Source organism: Rhinolophus sinicus, chromosome 2 (genome assembly GCF_057876585.1).
Source record: "Rhinolophus sinicus isolate RSI-liver-muscle chromosome 2, RSI-T2T, whole genome shotgun sequence".
Lineage (NCBI taxonomy): Eukaryota > Metazoa > Chordata > Mammalia > Chiroptera > Rhinolophidae > Rhinolophus > Rhinolophus sinicus.
The window spans coordinates 83,402,473-83,414,764 of record NC_142502.1 but is presented as its reverse complement, the minus strand read 5'-3'; the positions used below and the strand labels follow the sequence as shown (position 1 = coordinate 83,414,764).

Below are 12,292 nucleotides of genomic sequence, written 5' to 3'. Positions count from 1 at the left end.
GTGCTAGGGAATATGGCAATCAACAAAATATACAAAGATCCTTTCCCTCATGGAGTTCAGAAGTAAAATAATAAACAAGGAAAATAAACAAACAAAATATAGCCTCACTTAAATAATTATTAGTGCTTAAGAGAAAAGACTAAAGCTGAAAGGGAAACAGCAGGTGTTGTTTCCAGCAGGGATAGAATATAAAATTATAGTTAAAGTGGTCAACAAGTCTTTACTGATAAAGTGATATTGAACAAAGACCTGAAGGAGATAGAGGAGCAAACCTTGAAATTTGGGGAAAAGCATTCCAGGCAAAAAGAAGAGGTAACATACAGACTTTGATGTAGATGTGTGCTTAGAGTTTTTAAGGAATGGCAAGAAACCAGTGTGTCAGGGCAAAGGTGAGTTGCAGGAGATGAGGTGGAGGGGAACAGCGAGACTGGCACAGATTCTTTTCAATGCCTACTGCTAATGCTGGATTTTGACCTCACTTCTCTCTTTCTCTATATTCTGTACCTTTACTGTCAGATCCATTCCCAAGACTTCACTGATCACAAACTGTATAACTTCCATAAACAAATTTCCAATACAAAAATAACAGAATCTCCACATGAACAGCAAATAGCACAACTGCCTTAAAATATTGGTTGTGATATTGTAAAGGTTGAAGTGTACATTTTTCATCCAAATACTAAAAGCTAATTACTTTTGTTAAATGTGAAGTAACACTGTAATTTAGAGGAAACATTAATTTATTTGAAAGCAATCTAATGTAAGGAGAAAACATAGGAAATCAAGTATATATATATATATATTTATATATTTATATATTTATATATATAAATATAAATATATATAAGTATAAATATATATATGTAAGTACTAATTATGAGTGAATTCATACATATGTAGTTTAAAACTTTTAATCTCATGTTTTTAGATTAAAATCACAGGTACCATTACCACTGGAATAAATAAGAGATTTAAATATGATAAATGTATAGCTTAAATTACTTGGCCACTGATATATGCACATAGTTTATATAATTCATTTTCCAGTTAAGAAAATTTTCCATTTAGAAATTAGTCTTTATTCTGAGGACAACTGGGGGATTAAAACACAAAAGTTCACCTTTCTAATACTAGAAATTGGTATTTTCGTATATGATCATTTGCTTTGTTGAGAATTTATTACACGACATTATTAAATGAACTGTTATGTGCCTTTGGTAGAAATACACAGAAGCTATTGAACCCTAGTTTGAAATGGACATAATTCTAAATATTGCATTTATATTTAGTAAATAAAAACTTGATGTAAAAATAAACCATATCAAACCCATAAACTCTTCTCCATAACTATTATTTTATACATTTCTCATGCAGAAATAACAAAAATGGATTTAAAAGAAGTGAAACTTTCTTAAAATATTTTATTCAAAATTAAAATATTTTGATCACTTTGTGTGTGTTCAAAAATACCAAATGAAATATGTTCTTTTTTGTATGTATTTCAGTTATATTGCGGGTACTCTTTTTTTATGCTGTAATATTAGTGTTTTTCACAAAGTTCTAACAAGGGAAAAGATCAATGCTTTAGATACTACATGTCTAAAGTATCTTTGAAATTCATCAACATTGCATAAATAGTTTAAAAATATTTTTGAAATTTTATTATTGCATTATTTATTCCTTGCATTCAACCAAGTGTTACACAGAAAACATTGTATTATACAGCAGCCATGGTTGTGAAAAATATAAATTTGTGTCTTCCAAAATTAGCTAGTAAACTAAATACATTAAAGATAGATAGATGATAGATAGATAGATAGATAGATAGATAGATAGATAGATAGATAATAACCCACTGCAGTTATCTTTCTGGCCAGTTTGTTTTAAGAAAGTCAAAGATATAAACCTCCCACTCAATGATTGATTAGGAGATGAACTAATTATGAAAAAGAAAAAGTCCACATTTTTAAGAGTGGAGAACAGTGAGGTCTCTATTTTCTGATCCATTTGGAGTAAAATCAGTATTTCTTCTAAAAATGGTACACAGAACAGAGAAAGAAATGTATTTGAACTGAAATTCAGACCTGCTATTTTTATTGAGTGTGTCATTTTGGACAAATCACTTAATTCCTCTGAACTCCAGTTTCTTCATCTTTAATATGGCAGTAATGATATCTACCTCATGTCAATGAGATAACCCATGACAGCCCCATGATAAGTACCTAGTACATAGCAGGCACTCAATAAATATTAATAATGGTGACTGTCCAAACAATGAAGGCATAGACATAAAACCCCTCTTTTTCATATTCACAAAGGTTGCAGTGCTGATAGAGATTTCATCTCCTTGAAATATTCTGAAACATGACATAACCATACCTGACCTCTTAAGTCTCTGCTGATGGTATTTAATGTCTACTGGATGAAATATAGGCTGATTATTCATGAGGGAAGTGACATATTTGTTCTGCTCACAGATTAAGAATCAAGATAAATGATCTATATAAGGCATCTTGGGTAGAATTATGATGAGCTTTGCAATGATCTCCATTATAGCAAATGGATGTTTTGAGATGCAACCTTATGCCCCAAATGAGATAGAAATACATTCAGATATGCTTTTGTTTTTTCGTTTTTTGTTTTGGATTCAACACTGCACGTACATTTCTGCAAATAGTCTCTTTTTACAGATACTCCTTAATAATTTTTTCTAGTTCAGTTTGTATTTTTTGCTTACTTTGACTCTTCATTATATAAATGAGTGGTGAGCAATCTCATAACAAAAACATTAATCTTTTGCTTTATCATGTGGAATTATCATTAGAACATAGTAATTACTTTCTATAAATAAGACTTACAATTGGCTGATTAATTAGGCTCACTAGTACACGACATTATTAAATGATCTGTTGCGTGCCTTTGGTACAAATACACAGATGCTATTGAACCCTAGTTTGAAATGGACATATAATTCTAACTCCATGCACATATTTATTTGGCTGAATTATAACTCATGAGTTATCAGTAAGATTTCAGTGCTGTAAATATAAACAGTACTTCTAATTATTTCAATACTGTAGTTGACTTTGAGACTGAATTCACTCATACAGATTGCACTGTGGCTATGCATTAATGATGATTTATATTCTTCTCCATTCAAATCACAAATAGAATTTCACCTGTGCTGTATAATGTTCAAATAACGTGTTACTTATTAAAGGATTATTTATCATGCACCAGACTTTGAAAATTTAAATATATCAGTTAGAGTCTGGGGAAAGAATATATGAATTGATAACAATGATTCCATTTTGACAAGTCTTTTCTTTATGTGAAGAAACAAGGCCACAATCATTCAAAAGCTCTCAATTTTTAACTTAAGTCAGGTGAGGCTCCATCATGCACCGCCACTGTGGCATGTTGTAGTTATGTATTTTAATGTCTTCCTTGTCTCTGATCCTCAGACTGTGAGAGGTAATTCCTTATATAGCACACAAGTCCACTTTCTATCTATGTCCTAATGACCCATCCATTCTCCTCCCTTTCACTCCCCATTACTATAGCCTCTACTCTGACGTGGTGGAGCGTCTCCTGTGCCCCTGAGCATGGTTATCCTTCCATCTAGACGAAACTTCCTCTATTTCTTCACCTAGGAAGGTATTCATCATCTTTCTGGGAACTAGCTCAATGGTAAGCTTCTTATGAAAGCTTTACCCAACTTCGCAGGTATCACTCCTTCCCACTTGCTTTCTGTAAGAAAGATCTTATACAAGATCATATAGAGAGATCTCATATCTTCATGTAAAATAACGCTCATTGCATCAGAATTCTTAAAAAAACAAACAAACAACAAAAACAACCTGTCCCTCCCTCTAGCACAATGGTTCTCAGCATGTAGTGTGCATAAGCATCACAAGAACACTGTGCTAAAAATGCGGATCCCAAGCCCCACTCTTCAGATTCTGAATCAGCTGGCCTCAGCTGGGACCCAGAAATCTGCAGTTTCATTCGCAGGAGTTTCTGATGCAGAAGTCCAGGATCATACTCTGTAAAAAACTACATTAGCTGTAAATAAACCAATGTCCGGGCTATGTCCTATTTGTTTTAAATACATAGGTCTAGAACAGTGACATTCAATGAATGTTTGTTGAATAAATGAATGGTTATAAAATACTACATAATTTCTTTGTAAATAATTTGTAAGCTGCCTGACAGTACAGCCATGTTGATTTGTGACTATGTTAACAACTGTTCTCATGGAATTGGACTTTGTCCTTTAGAAGGAGAAGGAGACAGGGAAGGGGAAGGAGAAGGGGAAAAGGAAGGGGAAGGGGAAGGGGAGGGGAAGGGGAAAGGGAAAAGGAAGAGGAAGAAGGATAAGAAGAAGAACTTGATAAAGAAATATATGTTAGGAAATATACTTAATATACTGGTTTTAAGAATTAGTATTCCAAAAAGGTAGCTCCAAATCAACAAGACAAGGTCTAAACTAAATATACATTTCTGCATTTAGGTTAAAAAAAATAAATTGCGAAGATGTAGGATGGTGTTAGAACTGGCTTGCCAGCAGTTCATTTAGAAAGAACCTAGGTTTTCAGTTGAAAACCAGTTCAATAAAACCCAATAATACGGCACAGCCACTTTGGAAAACCACTCAGTCATATGATGTTGAAGGGCTTTAAACAAGAAGCACAGGATGTAAGAATGCCATTTTTTTGCGCGGGTCAGTTCTCATCTGATATAACGCACCACAAGTTTACTGTGCCACAACTTAAGATGGATGCCTGGATAACTGGGATGGTTTTGGAATACAGCAGCTAGAGTATTTGGTGAAATAGGAATCACAATTTACCAAGAACAGTTGAGGAAAACCATGTCTGCTTGCTGGCTGGATGCTGGCTTGTTACTGGTACAATAATGTTTCTCAACACCCCCAAAATACTTGCATCATACAACAATAAGTAATCATTCAGGCCATGTGTTGTGGTTTGGCTGGAGGTTCGCTGGTCTAGGCTGGGTTTGCTGGGGTTTCTCTTCTATGCTATGGATGGATCTGGGCTTGGCCCTCATGAGGTTGGGGCTCCCCACGTGTTCCTTCTGGAACTCAGACTGAGGGTGCGGCAGCTGCCTGGGGAAGCTCTTCCCATGGCAATGGCAAGAGAGCAAATGGGAAACACATAGTCCTCTTCGTGTGTAGGCTTAGAAGTGGCGTTATTCTGTTAGCTAGAGCAAGACAAGTAAGTGATGGCGAGCAATCAGGAAAACAGACTCAGCTGCTTTTTTGAGATGGATTGAAACATCACCCACTGTGAACACAGGGAGGCGAAGGATTATAGCCAAGAATGCACTCTACCACACTCGGGATGGATATTGATACAGGGACATTACCTTCATAAAGAAAGGCTGATATGTGGAAGAAAGCTGGTTGTATTATATGTGGCTTCACAAAGCCTATTACGTAGTGATCAATGTATGTAAATGAAGACTACAAGGAAGAAGTTACTTCAGTGTAAGGGTTTCCTAATAAGCTGAAGTGTTAAAAAAAAATGAAGCATTTGGGAGGCAATATGATATTAGTACAAAGAGCCCAGTGTTTGGAATTTGACAGGAATCAGTTCAAAGCTTGGATCTTTTACCTAGTAAGCTACAATAGAAAGTCCTGGGCAAGGTAAACATCATGAGTCCTAGTTTCTTTATTTGTAACATGAGGATAAAACTATCCATCTCATTTGATAATGTTTACAAAGTACCTAATATAGACACCTGCCTAGAGCAACTGCTCTGTATTGTGGCGATTATTATTAGAAACAGATTACAGTTAGTACTGGTCAGGTGTCCCCTGCTTAGCCCTTCAAACACCTCTCTTGCTTCTTTCACACATCTTCTATAACTCAATCTTACTGAATATTATGTAATACAAGCCTATTACTTATACTTGGATACCAAGTCAAAAAGTTCTGAAACCAAAATTGTTTCCTTTAATTCGGTGTCTGAAATCATTAGGCAACAAAACTCTGATCTAAAATGATAAGAAGCTATTTATAGCTATGTATATCCTGTTGAGTGTAGTTATTCATATATTTCAATATAATAACATTAATACATATTTTTGGTCCAGATGACACTGAAGGTGATATGCAATATATAGAATATACATTGTATTATCTTTCAAAAATACAAATAATTCTGAATATAAAGTATCTCATCCACATTTTGCCCAATACCTTCCTGTTTCCCATTGAGGGGTGTCTCCAATTCTAAACTAATGTGCTGAGGAGAAATAACTGACATGCTGACATGACCTGATCTTAATAAGTGGTAAGCAGGTTTTAGTTACTAACTGGGACACTTCCTTAAGTTCTCTTGGGAGCCTCGCCATTCAAATGACTAGGGAAAATGGTTTTCCTAACTCTTCTCATTAGAGTCTTATAAAAAGTATTTTAATGGTAATTTTTTAAATAAAAATTAATTATTTAGGCAAGTACTTTAGTTATCATTGAAATTAACCTTAAATTAATAAAAATAATTAACAAATGCAATGAATACATATTGAATAGTTTGAGAAAACATACAGTTTCCTTCCTAAAGCTAACAACAGTTATCCTACATGCCTAAAATAAATATGCCAGATGAGAACAACAAAAATAGTGTGTATCAAGAGCTGGATTCTCACTCTGTTGAGGTAACTTTAAACAATACCAAACCCACTGTTTATGCATGCAAAGGTCTGTAGATGGCATGAAAATACAGCTAACTTGTAGAATAACTGTGGGAAATATCTCAAATCCAATAACCATCTGTAAATTCAATCTCATTGTTGACTATAGTTTGAGACATAAGAGAATTGAATTATACAATAACGGTGAGTCACTTTATAGCGAATAGTGCCACTTAAATGAATAGGACAAGCTGTTATATACTTAATGTTATAACTTTTATTAAATTACTGGGTAACTGCCGTGCCTTACACTTACATTTTCATGAGAAGGGTTTCTTTCTGCACATTCTTAATATCACATTAAACTTACAGCCTAAAAACAACAGTTAATGTAAAATGATTTCTTTTTTTTTTTTTTCCTTGCTTAGAAATGTTCTTTGGTTAGAGCCTTTTGAAAAGCACACAGATAACTCACTACATTCTCATTATATTAAGTGCATATTCTCTCTGGCATGTTCAGGTATATAACAGAAACCTTTTGAAGTAATGAATCGATTTAGCTTTTAGACAGTATTTGTCAGTCTTTATGTCTCAGGCCTCTGGAATCAGCAGATGTGATTTTGAAGCCAACCTTTACTGCTTGAATGAACTTGGGAAAGTTACTTAATATTTTTAAGCTTCAAATTTTCTCTGACTTTAGTGTTGTTGCAAGGATTAAATGAGATAAAGTGGCCTAAGTAATCAGCAGCAGCTAGCACAAAACTTATGTTAGTTATTATAAAGAATTAGTTCCAACTAGCCTCTGAACAACAGAGCAGCAGTTCCTGTCATGTGGGTTCTGATGCCTGAGGAGCTAAGAAGTAGTGCAAGGGGGTCCAAGAACCCATTTATTCACTGCATATTCTACCTTTTTTACATTAACAAAGCACGAATTGATTTAAAAGCACTACTGTTTTCATAGCAATTTCATGTCATTATATCTTCAAGTAACTGAAACTAATATGTATAATTACTAGATGTTGGGTGTGTGATAAAAAAATTTGGATGTTGTGCTGGATCTTTTCTATTTGCCTCCCCACTTCTACTCTTCTCTCCAATCTGTTCAAAACCCCGGGGATGAGAATGGCAACTCCATCTACTGGGTCTCTTGTCCTCTGTCTCTTAATGGGTTCAGCCAATGGAAGCAATGGCAGGAGACTGGAAGGAGAGGTAAGTGAGGTCGGGGGATGAACTCCCTGGAGCTTCCTCCTTGTGGGTTGGCCATGGCTGCCATTCTGAATCAGCTCCTGACAGGAGCCCTCTCTGACAGCTTTCTCTGTCTCCCGTTCCTTCTGAGTTTTGGTGGCAAACACCTTGCCCCAGGGAAACTAGCCCCAGGGGATTGCTGTGTTCCTTGTGGTTTCACTATACTCTGCCACTGAAAATAGTTCCCCTATTAAACTTTCCTCAAATTATGCTAAAATTAAGAGTCTCATTTTTTTCCTCCTACTTTGTAGACACATATTCAAAAAGGGTCTTCATCCTTGCAAATTTTGGGAACTATCAGAGGGAGATATATCTTTGCACTCTTAGCATATTCCTTCATTAATCTGCAGAAAAGAGGATTCTCTTTTTAGGTTGTGTGAGTTTCTCACCTGATTCATGCTTCAAGGTGAGTAAAGGCAACTATTTATTTATTTATTTATTTTAAATTTTGCTCATTACACCAACCTGTAGTTAAAAAATTTACACTGGAAAATTATAAATTCTTAACATTTTGTTTCCAAATTAGATTACTGTTAGAATCAAAGATCAGAATTGGTCTTTTGATTTTCATTTGCAATATTACTATTTGTTTCTAAGTACTGTTCATGAAAAACACTTGTTTCTGCATTTATGATTTGATTCGGTATAAATTCTTGCTTACAATTTGGACATTGAGAAAAACCAAATGGTTGGTAAAATTTTGTGAATTTACATAATTTCAGATTAATTTCTGAAAATGTTAATGACTTTGAAGACTACATTAAAAATGGGGTATCAGAACATGAACAGAATTTAATATTTGGTCCAATTAAAGGTGTTAATCACAGGATGTAACTTGTCTTCAGTCAAACTTCAGGTAATTGAATTCCCTTGGAAACTGCAATACTAGTCCTGCCATTTCAAGCATGCATCATAAATTTGCCAACCTGTTTCTTTACTTTTTCTCCTCATAGACACAGAGCAAGAGAAAATGATGGTTGGAGATTAGTTCTTAATATGTCATTTAGTTGAGCTGCCTCTTAAGGACTTTTTAGTAAAGTTCCTTTTCTGTTCCATTTGAATCTTTCCAGAACTAAAGACACATTACAAGACAAGTGGGGATTAATTAAAATTGTTACAGCTTCTGAACTTCAGGTGAACCTTTTTGTAGGGTTGTTACATCGTGAACTTCCCTTAGACTCTCTATTGAAGATGATATAATTATTCCATTTAAGCACCTGTCAGATTCTACTTTATAATCTCTGTATTCACCTGTGCTGACCAAGTAGTCAATTAAAGACAATTTTCTCGAAAGACTTTTGTTTTTATCTCAGTTCTGCTAAGTCACTGGCAAAATCTATTGTTTTACCTTCAAAATTCTAAATCAGCATTTCTTCTGATTTTGACCATGACAATGGTAAAATAATATTTATATTGTTTGTAAATGATGAAAAGTTTTATGCTCACATAGTTATCTTTATTCTACTTCTTTAGACACTTTCTCCATTTCCCTCCATAAATCCAAACCATACTTTTCAAAGCCCAATTAAAGAGCCACCATTTGAAAAAGAAATAATTCTAGACTGATTCTTGTAGGAAATGAACTGTCTCTCACTTCTAATTCCTAATACTTGATTATTTCGTGGTAGTCTTTTCGCTTATAATATATTTATTTAAATAGATACACAAATTGCAAATGACTATTCCTCAAACAAATTATTAGGAGCAAATACTGAAATATATTCAAAAATTTAAAAATAAGCATTGTCATTCTATGGCGAATATACTTTCTGACATACATAATTATTTAACAAACTTACTTAACTGAACTGTTAATCTTACCTTCTACTGGCATAGTTGGATCAATAGAAATAATCTACAGTTAGAGATTTAACTGAAACTGAATAATATTGTATGTCAAACATAATTATATATATATATATGGTCATGGAATATGGAGTTCAGCATAGGGTTAGAGTCAATAGAACTGTAATAGATATGCATGTCAGGGGGCAGTAGATTGGAGGAGGGGAATTGTCACTTTGTGGGGGGTGAAATGTCTGGTTATTGCATTGTTTTCTGCACCTGAAACTAATAAAAAATAGTTTTTTCCCAAAACTATTCTATATTCCATTATTTTTATGCATAATTATGTTCAATTATTCTATATTCATTTTTAGAATATTCAAGGATGAATTTTCCTAATTCCCAACTTTTTCTTCTTCCTTGTCTCTTAGTGTTAGTTAAATCCATTTAAATTTAACCAGAAGGATGAAGAAAGTTCCTCACTTTCAGAAAATTATTCCAAAATCTCTACAAGCTAAATGTACCTCTACCGAGCTAAATCAAGAAATTATTTTGCTTTACTCTAGTTGTGTTTGTAGTGTGTGATAATGTGTTTTCTACTAAATAGGTTTTGAAAAAAGTTATAGAACTTTATCATCACTATTTTTATGTGCTAATATACAATGACGAGCTAGCAATTTAATTGAAAATACTAGGAGTTGTATTACATATGTAGCCAAGTTGCATCTACTACTCTATTCAGTGTCTGTGATGTGATGCAAACATTTAACCAATCTTAAATAACTGTATTGTGTTCCAGTATGCAATAGGCATAATTAAGATATTACCCACAGTAAAGGCCTTTAGCTCATGATGGCTTTTCTATTTAACCTACTATAAATTCACCAGTTGGTCAAAGTTGAAGATGGTCATTTCCATAATGATACCTTATGTTATAGTTAGCTTTAAAGGTATCAGTTTATGCTCCTCATTCTCCTAATCTCTCTTTAAATAGTCTTCTCTTTAAATAGAATTCCCCTCCACCCCTTTCACTATGCTGTCCCACAGACCATGGAAAATGCACAGTTATGCAAAACATGTATACTTCCTCCACTTCATAATGACCTAAAATTGTTTCTTTCATTGCCACCTTCTCTTCTACAAATATTACATAATAAATCATCCAAATTTCTTTGGGTGCCAATATGGTTGATCAATAAATGATCAATTTTATAATGATTTTGTGACAGTGAATTCTACTGGTTTCTGTCAATCACAAATAGAGAGAATCATTTAACTAATGTCATAAGGACTCTGACTTTACAGGAAATTCATAACTAAGTAAAGGAAGTTTTTTTTTTTCAGAGAAAACCTAAATGATTTATTTTCCTAAAAATGCATTTGTTTTATGTCAATTTTGTTCACAACTCCAAAAAAATAGAAACAATCCAAATGTCCTTCAACTGGTAAATGAAGAAACTGTGGCACATTCTTACAACAAAACACTACACAATAATAAAAAGGAACGAAACACTGCTACACACAACTTGATTATCAAATGCATTATAAAAAATGCATTCAAAAGGCCACATATTGTGTTGCTTCTATTTATATGAAATTCTAGAAAAGGCAAAACTGTAGTGACAAAAAACAGTTCGTGGTTTCCAAGGCCTGGGTTGAAAAATTGTCTATAAAGAGCCACAAGGAAACATCTTGGACTGATTAAAACGTCCTACATCTTAATTTTAGAGGTGGTTATATGATAGTTTGCATTTGCTAACTCATACTATTATATCCTCCATGGGCAAAATTTACTGTATATAAGTAATACCTAAATAAATCTGATTTTTAAAAAGTAAAAATTTATATCACAAATTTTGATCCTATCTGAAGAGGTATATTCAATAATCATTTAGAAACACCTCAAGAAATGTAAGGAATTCTTGATTCATTAAGGTATTTTATGAATTTTCCTGTTTTCAGAGACCCAATAACATTTCCTTATCTTTTGTATTACAAATTAAAATTACATTTTAAGAGAAAAAGTTACACTGAACAAGTGACTTGTTTTCATTATTGTCTTAATTATGAATTCACTAAAATAATCTCTAACAGTATTTCATTAAAAACACGCTTGTTAATAAGTTGATTAGTTATGATAATCATCTAGTTTTAAAATAACACACTAGTATTTCATTACTAAGAATTGAAAGATTATTATTTTTATGACTCAGAATCTAGTTAGCAACTTCATACAGAAAGACAAGGGAGAAAACCACTACTAGAAACTCTCACACAATATAACTGATATTCAGATACAAGAAACAAATAGCAGGGTTAGAAATAACCCTGGGAAAGAAGCTTTAGACAGCAATTGGCTTACCTTTGTGTTTGGGTGGCATGGCTGTTATCATATGTCTCATAGGTCTATTCCTCATATTCACCCCCGTAGCTGTCATCATACCCCTGAGGCAGAAGACGGTAGAAAGACCTATTAGTAATAAATTTTATTAATTGTGATCTGTTTTTCCTTAATGAGATTTTATATAATGTTACCTTGATTTAGTTTTAATGTTTGGTTAGTTAGACTGCATCAGATTTTGCTAGATTAACAATTTCCACATA

The 12,292-nt window shown here is 33.5% G+C and overlaps 1 long non-coding RNA gene across 21 annotated transcripts in view; it reads right to left on the bottom strand.

Annotated features, from left to right (window-relative positions):
* The window catches only part of LOC148758807 (uncharacterized), a 210,858-nt gene that overhangs the window by 76,946 nt on the left and 121,620 nt on the right, over positions 1-12,292 (bottom strand). For 17 of the 21 annotated variants that reach the window (XR_016020292.1, XR_016020295.1, XR_016020293.1 and 14 more), the window contains exon 2: positions 12,051-12,133. The exons of the other annotated variants lie outside the window; for them this stretch is intronic. This is a non-coding gene — a long non-coding RNA (uncharacterized LOC148758807). The remainder of the gene's footprint in view (positions 1-12,050; positions 12,134-12,292) is intronic. 21 annotated transcript variants of the gene reach the window in all.